Here is an 18,141-nt window from a genome sequence, read left to right as displayed (position 1 = left end):
AGTGGAATAGAAATGCAAAAAAAGTGTATCTTGTCAGGTCTTTGGCTTTAGGTTATAATATAGTGGGCACTGATTTTAATGAAGGCTAGGTATAAAGTTACCGTATCTCTAGTGCAATTTATCAGACTAACCCTTTGTCGGTTTCAAAAAATTCTGCCTATGATTAAACTGGATTAAGCATAATAAGCTACATAAAATATATATATATATATATATAAAGTTTATATTAAAGTTTATATGAAAGTAACTCAAAAGTAATGCAGTAGTAGTGTAATGCATTACAATTCAGAGACAGTAATATTGTAGTGTAACACATTACTTTGAAATGACAGTAACATGTAATACATAATATATTACGTTTTTGAAGTAACTTGCCCAACACTGTTCATTCGTTTTGTGCGTATATAGATTCCTGCATGCTGCATTACCGTGACCCTTAGCCTACCTTGTGGATGATTTTTTCTCATTGGAATACAGCAGGACAGAATGCCTTTTATCTAACAAACGCAAAAGCTGAGATTGTTGGAAGGACTAGGCTACTCAACAAACTTGTTTTTCATTTCTGGGAGATCTCGTTATCGTTTTGGATTGTCGGATTTTTATACTTATTGTTTGGACTTATGGACAATGAACTTTGAGGGGTGGTTGTTAGTGCTTTACAAAGCTTTGTGTTAATAAGTGTCGGTCCTCCTATCCTTCAGCTCACTGTGCGATGCAGTTGCGCATAGTGGCCACGAAGTCATTAACTGTTTACGACACAATACATGATATTTGTGTTTTTCGTTTCTTAGATTTAATGCATGTTTGACATGTAAACAGGCCTTCAGTCCGTTAACTTAAGGCCTTCTTTTGCATGGGGTTGCTCGCATCCGCCCGTAACCTAGGCTATTATGTGCGTAGTGGCTGCATACTCTTGATTATAATAAGAGGCAAATTGTTACAGGACAACTTAAACTGACTTCCCCAATGCTTCCCCGCAGCACATTACATTTTAATATAGGCTAATATAGGATGAACAAAGTCTATGGACTTGCTATATTAAATCCAGTAGCCTAATAATTCTATGTGCCACGTCCGATTTCGCAAGTGATGTAGTAGGCTACGTTTAAACATCGACAAACGTCTGTGAGACTACCCATTTCATGAAGAGCAATTGTCTTGTGCGATCATTCCCCCTCCCCCACACTTGTCTAACCAGTTCACGAGACATTATAGCCTACCTATATGCGGCATTGAGGACGATTGCCTCCCTCCCCCTCTCTCTCGACAGACACTTCCTGACACTAGGGCTCGGGATCATGACATCAAAACTTTGCGGGCACAGCCACATTGGCAGCTTCACTCCTTAGTTTACTATGGATTACTATGGATTTACTCCCGCCTTTTAGTGTGTTCCTGTTACTTAGTTTTTGCCTTCTTGGTCGTATGTTGCTGTGTAGTGGGGTGTAACAGTGCAAGAGGAAAAGAATAAATCGCTACTATATTTCTGCTTGTCTTGTGCATCTGAATGAATGGATATTACGTTCAGTGCGCTACCAAATGGCGGCGATATTCCTAGAATGCAAGGCGTGTGCCCGAGCCCTATTGTAAATGTAAAAATGTGTGTGTGTGTGTGTGTGTGTGTGTGTGCGTGCGCGCGCTGAACCACGAATTCACATATTAACTTTTCTTTTCAGCAGACATCGCAATCATAAAAAAATCGCAAAACTTTTTAATAAAATAATGCCTCTTGTCTTAATGGGTTCCGGAGGTTCGTAGAGTAAGTTTTGAACCCCGGTCGCTGACGTGTGATTAAGATGCCTCAACCAGTTACGCCACAGTTCGAGTGTCAATATCTTCGCACTTAGCCAAGAAATATAAATGATTCAGTCAGTCGAGTTCATTTATTCGCGGCATGCACGAAACGCCGATCAAAAGTTCTGACATGTTAAACTGACGTTAGTCATTAATTCACCACATGATAAAATGCTGTTATATTGACGCACAGTAGCCCACGGTATTCTATGTCTATCTCTGAATCAACATGAACATGCATAACGAGACCATATATTCTAAGTTGCTAGAAACTTCTTTTGCGGAGCTAGGCCTACTAGTCGATGGTTACAATGAATCACCCTCACTGCCCTATCGCATATCTGACCATCTATTGTTACAATGTTACAAAATGCGCGATCTTCTCCATGCATGTAGCCTACGGTTATAAGTAAAGTGACATGATAGGCATGTAGGCCTATTAAAGACATTTCTGTTAAATACATTTTATTTTCAGTTGTCAAAAGTGGTGGGGACAAAATCTGTGATAAAGTGCTGGGTAAGCTACCCAGCGTCGCCGGTTAAAATGAACATGCCTCCGTTTTAAAATAGCCTATAGGCCTACACATTTCTAAGTATTCCTAGCATAAATGTAGCCTAAATGTCCATCTTGTCCATCTCTTTCGTCTTCGCCTTGACAATAATAGCCTATTCACGGAAATGCGGTCTTGTAATCGTAATGAATTAATGAATTAATCTAAGGTTGCCTATCGAGTCTTTCAGGTTGAATTGAAGGCTTCTAAAACCATTTTCATTAATTTCAACAATGGTTTATTGAAACGTCGTTTGATTATAATTTCGCCAGTCATCACCTTCATTTTAATGATTAAATGAGACGGATATGCGGAGCATTTCTCTCCCTCTCCATTGACCAAAACGTTGCTCTGGCATCTCTGCTGGACTGACTGAGTTATAGGCTACGTCGAGTGAGAGAGCCAGCTGTGAGGTAGGCTGTAAAACATTCGAAAACTCTGAAACTGCAATCTGACATGCCGAGCGTGATGTCTCTTTTCTCCGCTCGTCACCAGCGCGGTGTCTTCGGGTTTTTCCGTGTTTTCCGGTATGAGCCGAACCTTCATTTTATTAGGGCGGTCTTATGTTGCCCCCTTGCGGTTGCAAAGTCCCGATGCTTCGGGATTCCCGATGTGCGGGAAAGAAAGGAGCATTCTCAACCCGTACCATCTGTAGTGTTCTTGTTTTTCTGGATGAGTGTGTTAGCCTGGAGACCAGACTCTCTTCGCAGAGAGTGGCCTAGATCCATTCGCAAACGTTTATTTCCTGGTTGGTGAACATTTGTCTAGCCCAAGTTTGAAATCATTGGCGTTCAATCACTAAAACGTTTGGTAATGACATACTGTACAGTATGTTAACCATGTGGAAAACAATGACAAACAATAGGCTTGAAATGAAATGTGATCGCTCTCGGGACCTCCCTCTGTTCGCTGATGGGGACAGTCACGAAATACAGGCAGTTGTCCCAAATCTCGAATCCTGTCCTAATTATCCCAAAAAGTATAGCCTACTATAGCAGTCTCAAGTAGCCTATAGTTATTGTCTGAAAACTATTCATTCAAGGTTGGCTGCTCATTGCCTGTATCTTTAGAAGAAAATGTGTGTAGCATAGGCCTAGAAACCACTAGCCTGACTCTCGCCAGACCCTTGTAGTTCCGCCATGATCCACCAGAGGCGTTTCGCTGAGCTCCACACAAGGGTCTGGACGCGAGGACAATCCAAACCCCTTCCAGTGATCAAAAAATGAGCAACCAATCAGGAGCGCCGAAGCGAGTGTTTGATTCAAATAACAATGGCGGCACGCAGCGAGGAGTCTTGTGCTGACATTGATTCTGCTATTTCAACCGTTTTGTCGAATTTATCGAGTATTCATTCTTTAAAAGATTAACAGAGAATAGTTTTGAAGACATTTATTGGTGGCAAGGATGTTTTTACTCTTCTTCCGACCGGGTTTGGCAAGAGCTTGAAGAAGCCTAGCACGTTATTCAAGATAACAGGCAAGTGGTTTATCAAATCACATGCGAGGATGTTTTACAAGGATCCGCCTTCATAAATATATCTCCTATCGAGAAGTCCCAGATCCTTGTGTGAAGCAGACAGCGAACTACAGGATCTAGCGAAAGTCAGGTTAAGAAACCACATCCACGTGAGCTGAATGACTTCAGGCCAGTCGCTCTCACATCACACCTGATGAAGACCTTGGAGAGACTGGTTCTGGGGATACTTAGGCCACAGGTTCGTGTTAAGGGTAGATGTGGTCGTAACGTTGTGAGGTAGACGTATTTAGCCAACCTGGTCTCATTTTCAAAACGTTCCCCTGGGAACGTTTATGCAGACCAAGCAAAACGTACCTCCAGGCAGTGACGGACTGGGATAAAAAAATGGCCCTGGCATTTGCATCCACGAGCGGCCCAACTCGCAGATACAACGCACAGAAACAGCAGTGGGCTATTTGTGATAGCCCCAATGATGGTGCAGGTTCAGATAAACTCCCATATTTTAAACAACTGCATAAGAAAATTGTCATATCAATGCACAAATAAACCATGATGAATAGATTGTTAGAGCCAGCCGCTCCATAATAAAAACATTTGTCTTACCGTCATGAAGACAACAAATGAGCTAGCTGAGGTTGCAGCAGTAACATTAGCTTGAAAGAAACAGTCCAATTTCGCTCATTTCCCCCCTCAGACACCAGTGCTTTCTTAATTTTCTCTCTCTTTTTCTCTGCTCCCCCCTTCTGTCGCTTAGTGCCTCTATTCATTTTTCTTACCAATTTAAAACATATAATCTCTACCACCAATCTATTGAATGACTTGACCACCACTAGTCCAACTTTCAACACACGAACGCGCAGACGCGATTTGCTCTTTCTTCCCAGAAGGCATTGCTTTATTTTCATTTTCTAAAACAATAAAATACAAAATACCAGTAGATTTGTTTTATTTCAAACCATGTTTTTTTACAAAATCGTAACAAGACATTTCCCTACAAAATTAGAATAGGCTGATGTAAAACTTGAAATACACCGTGACTGTAAGTATATAGGTATATGTCGCATTTAAGTACCAATCTTGGCTGGTTAATTACAATATGTATGATTTTAAGAGCATCGAAACCTGTTAGTAAAAAGCGAGGGCCTGCAAGCGGAAATCACTCAATTATCTAACGATTGCGAATGGGCTTCGTCAGAGCCATTGTGGGCCGCAACACAATGGCGTGCTTGGCCGGCCCATAAAGTTGCGCTGCCCTTCTGGCATCTGCCCAAATGCCAGACCGTCCAGTCCGTCCCTGCCTACAGGTACATTTCAAAACGTACCTCAATCCAAAATGTACCTCCGGGAACGAATCCAAAGTGTACCTCCAAGTACAAATCCAAAGTGTACCTCCGGGTACGAAACCAAAGTGTACCTCCAGGTACGAATCCAAAGTGTACCTCCGGGTACGTTTCTGATGCGCAAACTGGCCCAGTGGGGGTGCTAAAGAGTGACGTTTACACATTGTTTACTACAGTTAGGTCTGGTCAAATATCGTCGCTCACATGAGCTCAGAAGTATTGTTTGGTTATCAAACTAAAGTTTTGAATTAATAGTGCCATTGTCTCGCTATGTGTTACAAAATAGAAGAGCACAAACCCGGAATTAGCGTCTGTGAGTTAGCTGTATTGGCTTGTTGACCTATTTTTTTTTTCGGCAGTAACCCGGAGATTTCAGCTCAATTGTCAACACACTCGACTTCCGCTCCGAGGCACAGCTATTCGCAGGTTCGAATCCGGCCGTGTGCAGGGCTGAGCTTCGCAATTCAACATGGACACCAGGTTCAGTCGGATTCGAACCCATGAATATCTGGGCCTCGGAGCGGAAGGCGAGCGTGTTAACTATTGAGCTGAAATCTCCTATTACTTACTCAAGAAAAAAATCAAACCATATATGACAGCTAACTCGACGGTAGTTCAAAGTTTGTGCTTCTTCTGTCCAATCTTGTTTACATTTAGTAGAAAGAGATTTCAGCTCAATAGTTAACACGATCGACTTCTGCTCTGAGACCCAATTGTTCACAGGTTCAAATCCGACTGCGTGCAGAACGTAGGATTCATGTTGAATTGCGCGGCTCACCTCTGCACACGGCCGGATTCGAACCTGCAAATAGCTGTGCCTCGGAGCGGAAGTCGAGTGTGTTGACAATTGAGCTGACAATTGACTTGTGTGTTATTGCTATGGCTAGTCAGAGACAGAGCTGTGGCGTAGGGACTCTATAGCGCCACCTAGTAGGTTGTCTGTTGTGAATGACACATACATTCATGAAAATGAACCAAATTTGGTGGGCTTGTGTGTTATTGCTATCGGTAGTCAGAGACAGAGCTCTGGCCTAGGGTGTGGCTTAGGAACTCTATAGCGCCACCTAGCGCATTGTCTGTTGTGGTTGACACAAACATTCACGAAAATTAACCAAATTTGGTGGGCTCGTGTGTTATTGCTTTTGCTAGTCAGAGACAGAGCTCTGGCCTAGGGTGTGGCTTAAGGACTCTATAGCGCCACCTAGCACATTGTCTATTGTGGTTGACACAAACATTCACGAAAATTAACTAAAGATGGTGGGCTTGTGTGTTATTGCTGCCGCTAGTCAAAGACAGAGCTCTGGCCGAGGGTGTGGCTTAAGGACTCTATAGCGCTATCTAGCGCATTGTCTGTTGTGGTTGACACGTACATTCACGAAAATGAACCAAATTTGGTGGGCATGTGTTTTGCTATAGCTATTCAGAGACAGAGCTCTGGCCTCGGGTGTGGCTGAGGGACCCTATAGCGCCACCTAGTGTGTTACCTGTTGTGGTTGACATATACATTCACGGAAATGAATCAAATTTGGTGAGCTTGTGTTTTATTACAGCCGCAAGTCAGAAAAAGAGCTCTGGCCTAGGGTGTGGCTTAGGGACTCTATAGCGCCACCTAGCGCATTGTCTGTCATGGTTGATACATTCACGAAAATGAACCACATTTGGTGGGCATGTGTGTTATTGCTACTGCTAGTCAGGGATAGAGCTCTGGCCTAGGGTGTGGCTTAGGGACTCTATAGCGCCACCTAGCACATTGTCTATTATGGTTGACACATTCACGAAAATGAACCACATTTGTTGGGCATGTGTGCTATTGCTACTGCTTTTCAGGGATAGAGCTCTGGCCTAGGGTGAGGCTTAGGGACTCTATAGCGCCACCTAGCACATTGTCTATTATTGTTGACACATACATTCACGACAATTAGGTACGCTTGTGTGTTTTTGCTGTCACTAGTCAGAGACAGAGCTCTGGCCTTGGGTGTGGTTTTGAGACTCTATAGCGCCACCTAGCTTGTTGTCTGTTGTGGTCGTCACATACATTGATGAAAATTAACCAAATTTGGTGGGCATGTGTGTTGCTCATGCACATGCCCACCAACAAGTACGTGTTGCTTTGTTAGATTCCGCAAATGTCACGGATCCGCACCGCAGGCAGGCATGGACTGGCCATAGGGCATACCAGGCAATGCCCGGTGGGCCGACGCATATATTTGGGCCGAGGCTGTCATAATTTAATAATAATAATAAAAATATTAGGCTCATTTACATAGCATACGGCCGCAACGGTAGCGAATCGCGGCCCATTGGTTGACTGCCTTAATGGACATTGGGCTGGTCAAGCCCCTCCCTGTCTCCCTCCCGGCCTCATCTTCCTCTTGACTGGAGTTCAACCGGAGTTTGAGACCGTCCGTATAGAAAATGTACAAAGACAAACCACAAAAGTGCAAGGGGGGCGCAGAGAAGTTGCGAGATAAAAGGCAAAAGCCTACAAGTGGATGCAGCAAAAATGTGCTTAAATTACAGAAATGTTTGCCACCACAAGTTCAAACAGGGCCGTCGACATAGCAGCAGTACAGAAGCATCACCGAGTGCACAGGCTGTCAGAAAGGCACATGCGAGTGTGCAACAGAGTAGTCACACAGAGGAAGGAGTAGCTATTCAAATTGATTTGGAGGAGGAGGTGTGAGACGTGACCCAGCAGGGACAGATTGAGGAGGAGGTCAGAATAGCTACTGTGAGCCCGGTAAGAAGTAGCCGAAATGTTGGCTTAACTGTTTGGGCGCACAACGGACAATTAAGGCGAGACACTACAGTTGAATAGGGTAAAATTTTTAAATAATAGGTATCACCATGAAACTTCCTCAGTTGATTACTTATACAAGTATGAGAAAAAAATGTATTACAAGTTTTTGAAATGTGTATGTTTAATTATGCAAATGAGGCATTATCTCATTAAATATGCATGATTTTGCATATATTTCCGGTAGATAGATCTGAGCATATGATAAAGCCAGGTGCAAAATTATTCTTTCATGTTGTTTACAAACAAGATTACAATAAAATTACAGAAGGATTTCAGGATATCTGCTTTCATTGCCTAGGAAATCCAAATATACTGTCCATAGCCTTAAAAAAACGATTTTTGCCATGCTTTTTTGATTAACATGTCACATAAATCAGGCCAGGAATGATGTATTAACAAATCCCTCTGTAAATGTCTTCAGAATACTGTTAAGTGTATAACTGGAAAGTTTGGTGTAGATAGGTGCTACAGAGGCTGAGAAGTATCTACCGGAAAATGACTCAAAACCGCAAATAACTAGTTTTGAGAAAACAGCCTTGAAACACAGCCAATGAGATTCGTTCTCAGCTTAGACTCGTCTTTGAACTTTCGCGATTGGTTGCCAATACAAAGGAAATGTCCATATTTGGATTGCATGGCGTTATTCAGGAGGAGCAGGGCTTTCCAACGGTGTGAGACACGATATGATTTGGATCACGTTCGCGGGAGTACATGACATTTTAGAATGGGAACTTTTGAGAAAATGTGAAGAAATACATAGGCGCGAGCACACAAAAGTTCGTGAAATAAACACCTAAATGTGCAAATCGGACTTTGTTGTTGTAGTAGGGTGGTAGAATACATGCTAAGGTAGCAAACTAGCACAAAATCTCGAAATTGACCGGAGGTCACAAAAACAATGTTTTCAACTGCCGTGTCTCGCCTTAAAAGCTTGAAATCTGCGACTGCTGCTTCCCCTTGCTTCTTTTAGATGTATTAACCTGCCTACTATGTAGGATTCAGCACCCAGTTAAGCAAAACAAAGTTTTATAGTGTGAGCGCGTCTTTTTGTGTGGTTTGTGTGTACCCCTCTCACATGCATTTGAATTGCGATACCCATCAAATTAATGAGTTGTCGGCTTAAGAACGCCATCAACCTTCTGAAATCTTAAAACAGTCACGATTGGTCGAAATTGTTGTCAATCTTGACGCAGTACAACAAGCAAACTATCAAATTTCTTTGCACAGACAAGCAGACACCCATACACACAGACATGCAGTCAGACGCTTGGAATGAAACAGGAATAGTGATAGCCCATGGAATTAACAATGAAAATGTGTTGGGATGTGTAGCCTATACATCTTCACTAAATAGTATCAAGGTGAATTGTTGGCTAAACCTGTGCAACTGCTCAACATAAGAATCTATAGCAGGTTTTATTTAGTGAAGCATTTAATAGCATAGGATATTAGTTTTGTGCACAACCTCATCCTTGCTGGTGTAGAGGTCATTCTAGTGGGTGCGTGGTTGTGTGTGTGTGTGTGTGTGTGTGTGTGTGTGTGTGTGTGTGTGAGAGAGAGAGAGAGAGAGAGAGAGAGAGTATAATAATAATTAATATTTTTTTTAGCAAGGGTAGGCTAGCCTACTCGCTTCCATGCAGGCTACTGCGGTTTACTTGAATATTTTACAAACAAAACAGTGTGCACATATGTTTTATCGTGTAAATTATCATGGTGGGCCACTATGGCCAAAAATGCCCGGGCCGTTTTTTGGTCCCAGTCCAGCCCTGACCGCAGGTGCTCGGGCCCGCCATCGCCGCTTACGGCTATATTTCCATTTGAGTTCTATTGTGAAACATAACTAGGCCTATATTAGAATCCTTTGTGTAAGAATAATGGCAGGCCTCACAAATGGTACGTGGTGAATTTACATAGAGTAGGTGGCCATGTAAATGATCATTCTTACACTGTGAATATACAGAGGTGCCCATTCCTCAAATTGATGTTAATCTAATTTAATGTTATTAAATTAGCATATTGTAGCGGCGAGGCTGTTGGATTGTTCTGTGTCCCCCTCTGCTTCCCCGGTCTGTGTGTGTGTGTGTGTGTGTGTGTGTGTGTGTGTGTGTGTGTGTGTGTGTGTGTGTGTGTTTGTTTGTCAGGGGCACAGATGGGGGGGGGGGGGGGGGATGGAGTTGTTTTCCAACTCCAGAACTCAAAAGGGCCTGTCCCAAGGAGAAAAAGTATTAGCCTAAAGGCTGGCTTACATTGCACGATTTTGGTCTGTTTTAACAGTCGGCGACTAAATTTCCAAAATCGGGCGGAAATCTTGGGAGTTGTACTGAAATCGCAGCGCGCTCCCGTCATCTAAATCGTTTAGTGTAAGGTGCCAATCTTAGCGGTTTTAAGTCCGTCGGAGGCAGTCTTTTTCTAGTTTTGCCGTTACGACAATATCAAACATGTTTGATATTATCGGAAGTCTTTTCAGTCGTGGCTCATGCAAATAGTGACGTGAACATTAAAAACCAATAGTAACCTTGCGCGAACATGAAACAGGAAGGGGCAAAATAGGCGACAGCTGTAGCCTTTATGATTATTTGTTATTTCATTTCTTATAATTTATTAGTCGGTTGTTCTAGGTGACAGAACAGCTCTATATCTGTTAGTGATGTCACACATCAAACAATGCTGCAGAAACGCGAAAAAATTACTTTGATATGAGTATATCATGTGATTTCCTGTGAATGATGACGTGTAGCCTATTGCACGATGGAAATAATTTGAAGGAATCTAGCAGCAGTCTTGTAAATAGTGACCCACAGTCTTTGCAAAATCCTAATCTGAGACTGGCCTGTGACTAGAATGTGACTAAAACCTCAATGAATTGTCTTTAGATGTGAGAGGGTCTGAGACTGTAGTTTTTCAAAAATCTTTTCCAAATCTTTGCAAAGTCTGGCAATGTAAGGTAGGCTTAACTTGAAACTTACAATAAACACACGTTGGGAAACTCAACAGTCCAACCAGTAAACTATGATAAGACAGCCAACTACGCTACTTTGTTTACAATATTTTGAGGCTTCAAGCAGACAGCTGAATTAAAGAGGTGGAGTTGTAATATGAATAGTAGGCTACAATCTGCATAAAGTGTGCTGTTTATTCCTTATACTGGACTGTTTGAACCTTCTGATACTACAAATGACTTTACTCTACTTAACTGACCCTAGACAGATGGGTTGGGCCCTTGAGTCGTGGACCTGTCTGAGGTTTCTTCCTATATGTATCTCCAATTCTAGGGAGTTTTTCCTTGCCCCTGTTGCTCATGGGCTCTCTTTGAAGGTTTAACACTCTGTAAAGCGCCATGAGACATGTGTAATGTTTTGGCGCTCTATAAATAAAATTGAATTGAATTGAATGATTATCAGAAATGTCAGTATATAGAATATATAAATAAAAAATTAAAGGTAGGGTATGGAATTAGCTTTGTTGGCCATTTTTGCAAAATCACTTGAAATCCTATTCCTAACCCACTTACAGCCACTGAGTTGGAAGCACTGAAATGGAAATTAAACACGTCAATCATCTGCGGAAGGGGCAGGGCTCGAAAAACTCCAGCCAATAGTATTTGTCACCCCATACCATCATTTCACAGCTTGTTCGTCAATCTAACTGTCTTAAGGCCCGATCAGATTACAGGCGGCATGCGCTATGAAACCCATTCATTTCAATGGGTTGAGAGCGCAAAAGCGGCTCTGCCGCTAAGCGCAGCAAAGCGCAGCGCCGGCGGCATTTTGCCGCTTTGCCGCTGTTGCGCGTACCGCGGTCAAAGTTGAAATAATTGAACTTTGACCACGGCGCGCTGTAAGTGAATGGTCTTTTGCGCGGAGCCCAGCAGTAACCATAGAAATAGGAGCGGTAACAGCAACAAAAATCGTACAACGTTATCTCAACCAAGAGCAACCTAGCGGTGAGCGCAGCGCATGCCGTCTACAATGTGATCGGGCCTTTACTCCTCTTCCTTCTCCCCAACCACAAAGCTAAGAACCCCTAACATTAGGCTACACCAAAAATTAATCAGACCAACGAAAACGGAAATCTAGGCTAACACTTGGCTAACACTAGCAGCTAGGCTATCGGCTATGACAGAAATTATCATATCTTGGAATTATCTAACGAACATACTTTACATCCAAGCCTGTCAGTCAACTACACAACATTACAATTAAAATAAGAGGCCAAAAATACAGGAAAACAATTTAGTTATTTAACTGGAGTATGTCCGGGTATGACACTGGCCACTGCTACTGCTAGCAGGCTACTCGGGAGACGGAAGGGACATGTTTTTACTTTGATTGAATTAAGCTTTTGAACGTATTTTTCACGGTCAACGACCGGCAAAGTGGTAATATATTGAGTGGTCCTATTGATTCGTTGTGTTTTCTGTTATCATTTACCCCTACGATTTCGGTACGAATTACGTTTATTGACCCTAATTTGCATTGGAGTTAATGAGAGATGTTGCTTGTTTTCCCCCCCAGAAGGGGCTGGAACGTTTCTCGCGAGTCAAGTTCCCGGATGTGCCGGTCTAACGTATATGTTCAAAATCTGCCGGACGTTTTGCGAATTCCGTACTCAACCTTTAAGAATATATATATGTGTGTGTATATTCTTCTATTGCATGTGTTTCAAGCTTCTTGTTGTTAAAAAATCATTATATGAAAGGACAGCGATAAAAAAGGTGACATTTTGCCATTAAAGGTGATGCAATGAAAAATGTGGGTGCACCTAAATTTCGCACTGGTGCACCTAAAATTAATCTAGATGAATTCCAAGATTACATTGAGATTAATCTAGAAATCTATGCCCACCACTATAATATGTAGTTTATAATTGAAGTGAAATGTTTCCCATCAGCGGTGTACATTTTCGAAGTGATTTTGATGTGTTGGAAACGGAGTCAATGAAAGGCGTAAATGTCAGACTAGTGGTGGTGACCATAGAATGTTTTGCAGGATAGCGTAACAGACCACGGTCACCAGTGTTTTCCGCTTTCCGGCTCCCATTGACTTCCAGTGAACATGTATAAACAATATGTCAGTTGTGTGGTCAAACTAACACCGCAGACTTGTGCCAGCAACCGTTTCACTTTCATAAATTACATTTTGGTACAACATAGCAAGAATAAACAGAACAGACATCTCGGTGGAAGAAAATTGCAGCTGCCGGCATTCCCCATTGACCAGTCGTCACAACAGGTCACCTCGGTGGCTGTTGTCCCTTACATGTCAGAGTAATTACATTCAAAAACGTACCTTCATTATACATCACAATTTATAAAGGAAAACACAATATATCACATAGATGACACAAGTAAGAAAAAAAAACAAGCTTTCTGATAATTGCCTGTTAAAGGTATGGAATTAGCTTTTTTGGTCATTTTTGCAAAATCACTTGAAATCCTATTCCTAACCCACTTACAGCCACTGAGTTGGAAGCACTGAAATGGAAATTAAACAAGTCAATCATCTGCGGAACAGGCAGGGCTCGAAAAACTCCAGCCAATAGAATTCTAAACCCCATACCATCATTTCACAGCTCATTTGTCAATCTAACGGTCTTCCTCTTCCTCCTCCTCCTCCTCCCCCTCCCCCTCCCCCTCCCCCCCGCACGCGCGACCCGTTCGTGCACACAGCACGAAAGCTGTTGACCGCGAGTCAGTGCTAAAACGAAACTATCTAGGCCTGCTACACGTCCCATAATGTTCCCCTCAAGTTGTGTCACTTCATTTCTATACATACCAAGGCAGCGGATACCTACGGAAACTCAATCACCCACGCAATAAATAAGCTATGTAGCAAAAATTACATTTTACCGTGACTCGAAGAGTGTTGTAAACATGAAATTGAAACTTAACTGCTTGGAGCTACAGTGGAATAGGCGAACCAGCGGGCCAGCACTAAACTCGGATATTTCAGAAACGCCCTGGTAAGAACCAAACCAGATTCTGTTCAAATATACACACCTATGGCTACTGAAAGATGTAAGGTAGCCCATGTCAAATGTTATTTTGGTGTATTAAAATGCATCGTTGTTTTAGAATTTCCGAATGAAAGGGCTGGTATAGACTGTGCTTTTACCATAATAGGCTATAAAATCATCTACCTTGTCTGATTTGTGGAACTATTACCTACAACCCTTTGGAGGTGAATAAAGAATGTAATTGGGGAAGTTGATGTGGGCGATTGTATGGAGACTAGAGCTCATAGTGCTGTAGACGCCAGGCTGGCATTTCATTTAGCCTGGCTCGCTCTCGCGCATATTTTCGTTGGTGCATGGAGGGCGGGACTTGAGGTTGTATGTATTCAAAATCTGCCGGCCGTTTTGCGAATCCCGTACCCAACCTTTAAATTAAATATTGTGCTGTATGGCCACCAGTTGGCGCCATTTCACTGCTTTTACATCCAAAAAAGCCTGCAGTGCCATGCCACCGACTGGTGGCTTGAAATATGTAATATAGCCCGTCATATTTATTAGAAAAGAAGCAACCAACGAATAATCTTGTACTCCCTTGTCAATTATTCATGTAATCCATCTGATATATTGTGTTTTTCTTTTTCAACTTTGATCCTATATAAATTGTGGTGTTTCATTAAGGTAAGTTTTGGAATGAAATTACTCTGACAGTCGACATTAAACGACCATACATTTGAGCAATGGGCACAGTCTAAGGGGCTGACACTTTGAATCCAATTTCTCCTCACTGCTTAAACCAAATTATGTCATTGCTGCTGTACATATGTTGTACCAAAATGCCCATACAGAAAAATAACACATCCACATACAGTCATGGTTGAAATTGTTGGCACCCATGCTAAAGTTGACTAAAAAGAGGGATTATAAAATCATCTTTTGGAAATTGATTTTCATGGCTTAAATAATAAAATGAGGAAAAGTCCAACCTTTAAGGATACCAATTTTCTTTGTGAATGAATAATGTATCATAAATAAATAAATGTTCTTCCCAAAATACTGGGGGCAAAAATATTGGCACCCCTACAGTAGGCTATATAACCATATGGGAATTTAACACATAGGGTTAACATAAGGGCAGGCCGTTTTTTATTTTTAAAGGCCATTTATTTCATGGATTCAGGATACTATGCATCCTGATAAAGTTCCTTTGACCTTTGGATCTAAAATAGCCGCACATCATCACACACCCTTCACCATACCTAGAGATAAGCATGGTGTTTTGTTCGGTTTTGTTCAGTTAGACTGTTAGCTGGTTTGATTTGCATTGAGCTCAATGAGCAGCTCAGAGGCTTAGAACTTCAGAGGTCACAACGACTTGCGATAGGCCTGCTTTATTCTGTGAGCAGAAAACTGTTGGTTTACAATGATAACCGGTTTAACTATACCTTAACTATGAATACTGTGAATAAGCCGTTTGCCAAAATGAATGCAAATTGTCTAACCTGGTGAAATTATCCAGGGGGTTTTCCATGACGTCTTCTGGCCCCAGTCTTGTGCTTGCGCTGCAATGTTTGCAAACAAGGGATCTTAGCGGGCAGCTGTTTTCCTATGACACGTCATAGGCTATAGGCTACAGCAAAGCCATCGATATCTCAAAGTTGCGACATCCGTTGACTTCAATGTTAGAGCCAGATTAGAGCGGTCACTTGGTTAGTGGTTAGTGTCAGTAGTTCCTTTGGTCCCTGGTTTACTACGGAATTGACAGCAGCGATCGCATTAATATTTACGGTAAATACTCAATGAAAATTACTATAAACGGCATTTCCACATACATATATTACTCACTGAAAATGCATTATTATGCACACGACCATAAGTCATGTAGAAAAGTCTTATTATAACACCTGAGATATTCATTCATTCTCCAATAGACCTCTGAAGTTCGCCTACAAAAAGGATCCAAAGCTGCCATCTTTGCCCTTAAAAGTAGCCTGACGACGTCATACTCAATTCTTATCAGAATATGAGTCTGAAACTGCTCCATTCAGCTGCGATTATGGGGCGTGATTCAACCGATACAGTGCGGGGGGGATAGCTCTGCACTCATTGGATAGACCAAACCAAACAGAACAAGTTATTGGCTGTCAATATCTGCGAAATCTAAGACAGAAATATGTAGCAGGGTAGGCTATGGAAGACATCCTCCTTCGTTTTTAAAAATAATTCCTTCAAACTGTATGCAATGAACAGCTGGGGAAGTGTGTCGTTAACCCAACGAGCAAACAGACATTTTTAAACAAACAGGAACAACATCACCCAAACATGCTGTTTTAACTGGGTGAAAGTGAAACTTAAGTTTTCCCACACATCCTCGTTTGTCTAAGTGTTCAGAAATAGTTGTGCGAATCCGTGATAAAACCTCCGTTTCAATAGCTAAGATAAACGAAAGGCCAAACTGCATGAACAAATTATGCATTCATAGCCATAGCGTTTCTGTTGCAATCAAAATCAACCTAAGCGAAGCGAACATGGTCTCACACCCAACTCGTTGAACGAGGACGCATGCAGCCGTGAACGTCACTGCTGTTCATATGTCAATCATCACGTAAAGCCCGCCCTGTGAAATGTGATTGGTCCGAGCCGAAGTGTATCTCGAATAGTAGCAGCTGAACGGAGCAGTGCCAGACCGAAGTTCCCTGCAGAAAAAGAATGGAGGCGGGGCTAAACTTCGGTCTGGCATCCAGGCTACCTTAAAAGGAGATCCGGGAGTTAATTGGAGCTAACTGCCTATGGCAAGTTGCATTGTAAGTTAGCTCTGGTGTAGCAAAGATCAAAGTGTGCCGTCTTCACCTACCAAAGATCACAGTATCCATTAGACGGCAGTGGACAAAACTGTAGCGAAAAATGTGCGCATTTCCAATGTCATCATCCCCGGGAGAGTTTAACAGGTACAATAATTGAAAATCCCCATGTTATTTTCCCATAGAAAAAATCTCAAGATACCGGATCTCCTTATTTGGGCAAAGATGGTGGCTTTTTTGTAGGCGAACTTCAGAGGTCTATTGAAAGGAAATACCAGAGCCCATTTATGGAGAGCCGGTCCACTCGCCATTAGCTCCATTAGCTCCATTGTACCTGCATTATACCTGCAGTTCCTGTTGCAGTTCCACTAGGGGCGATCACGAGCAAGTGATCAAACAATGGGGGTCTATGGGGCTAGACAGCTAAATTGGTCTGTTTCACCTGATTGTCATTAAAACATCGAAGATTGGATTTTAGTTTCTGCAAGCTCAATATGGGTTATAGGTCGAAAGTTGAATAAACAATTACTTATGGCCCTTTGGTTTCTCACAGGCTTGGTCGTTGTTGCCCATAACACACTAGCACCCTGCTAATGAATGACGTCATTGACACGTTTGAAAGGCTTTTTAGAGCAATTAAGGGACTTAAAAAATCCGATTCCGATTTCTACACAAAAAATTATATTGACTTGCTTGTGATCGCCCATAGTGGAACTGTAACAGGAACTGCAGGTACAATGCAGGTACAATGGAGTTAATAGCCATAAATGGGCTCGTTCTTCCAGTCTCACTTTCCACCTGTGTTCTAAACACTAGGAAGCTTGTTGCACGTCAGGTAAGGAAAATGGGTGTAGGCTAGAATGCACTTTGAGCCTGTTTGAGCGTAGCCTGGATGCCAGACCGAAGTTTAGCCCTGCCTACATTCTTTTTCTGCAGGGAACTTCTGTCTGGCACTGCTCCGTTCAGCTGCTACTATTCGAGATACAGAGCTGTTCAGACCAATCACATTGTCAGGGCGGGCTTTACGTGATGATTGACAGATGAACAGCAGTGACGTTCACGGCTGCATGTGTCCTCGTTCGACCGTGTTGGCTTAGGTTGATTTTGATTGCAACAGAAACGCTATGGCTATGAATGCATCATTTGTTCATGCAGTTTGGCCTTTTGTTTATCTTAGCTATTGAAATGGAGGTTTTATCAAGAATTCACACAACTATTTCTGAACACTTAGACCAAAGTGGATATGTGGGAAAACTTCAGTTTCACTTTCACCAAGTTAAAACAGCATGTTTGGGTGATGTTGTTCCCGTTTGTTTAAAAAGGTCTGTTTGCTCGTTGGGTTAATGACACACTTCCCCAGCTGTTCATCGCATACAGTTTGAAGGAATTATTTTTAAAAACGAGGGAGGGTGTTTTCCATATAGCCTACC

This window comes from Sardina pilchardus, chromosome 22, assembly GCF_963854185.1.
Source record: "Sardina pilchardus chromosome 22, fSarPil1.1, whole genome shotgun sequence".
Lineage (NCBI taxonomy): Eukaryota > Metazoa > Chordata > Actinopteri > Clupeiformes > Clupeidae > Sardina > Sardina pilchardus.
Note: the sequence above shows the minus strand (reverse complement) of the source record.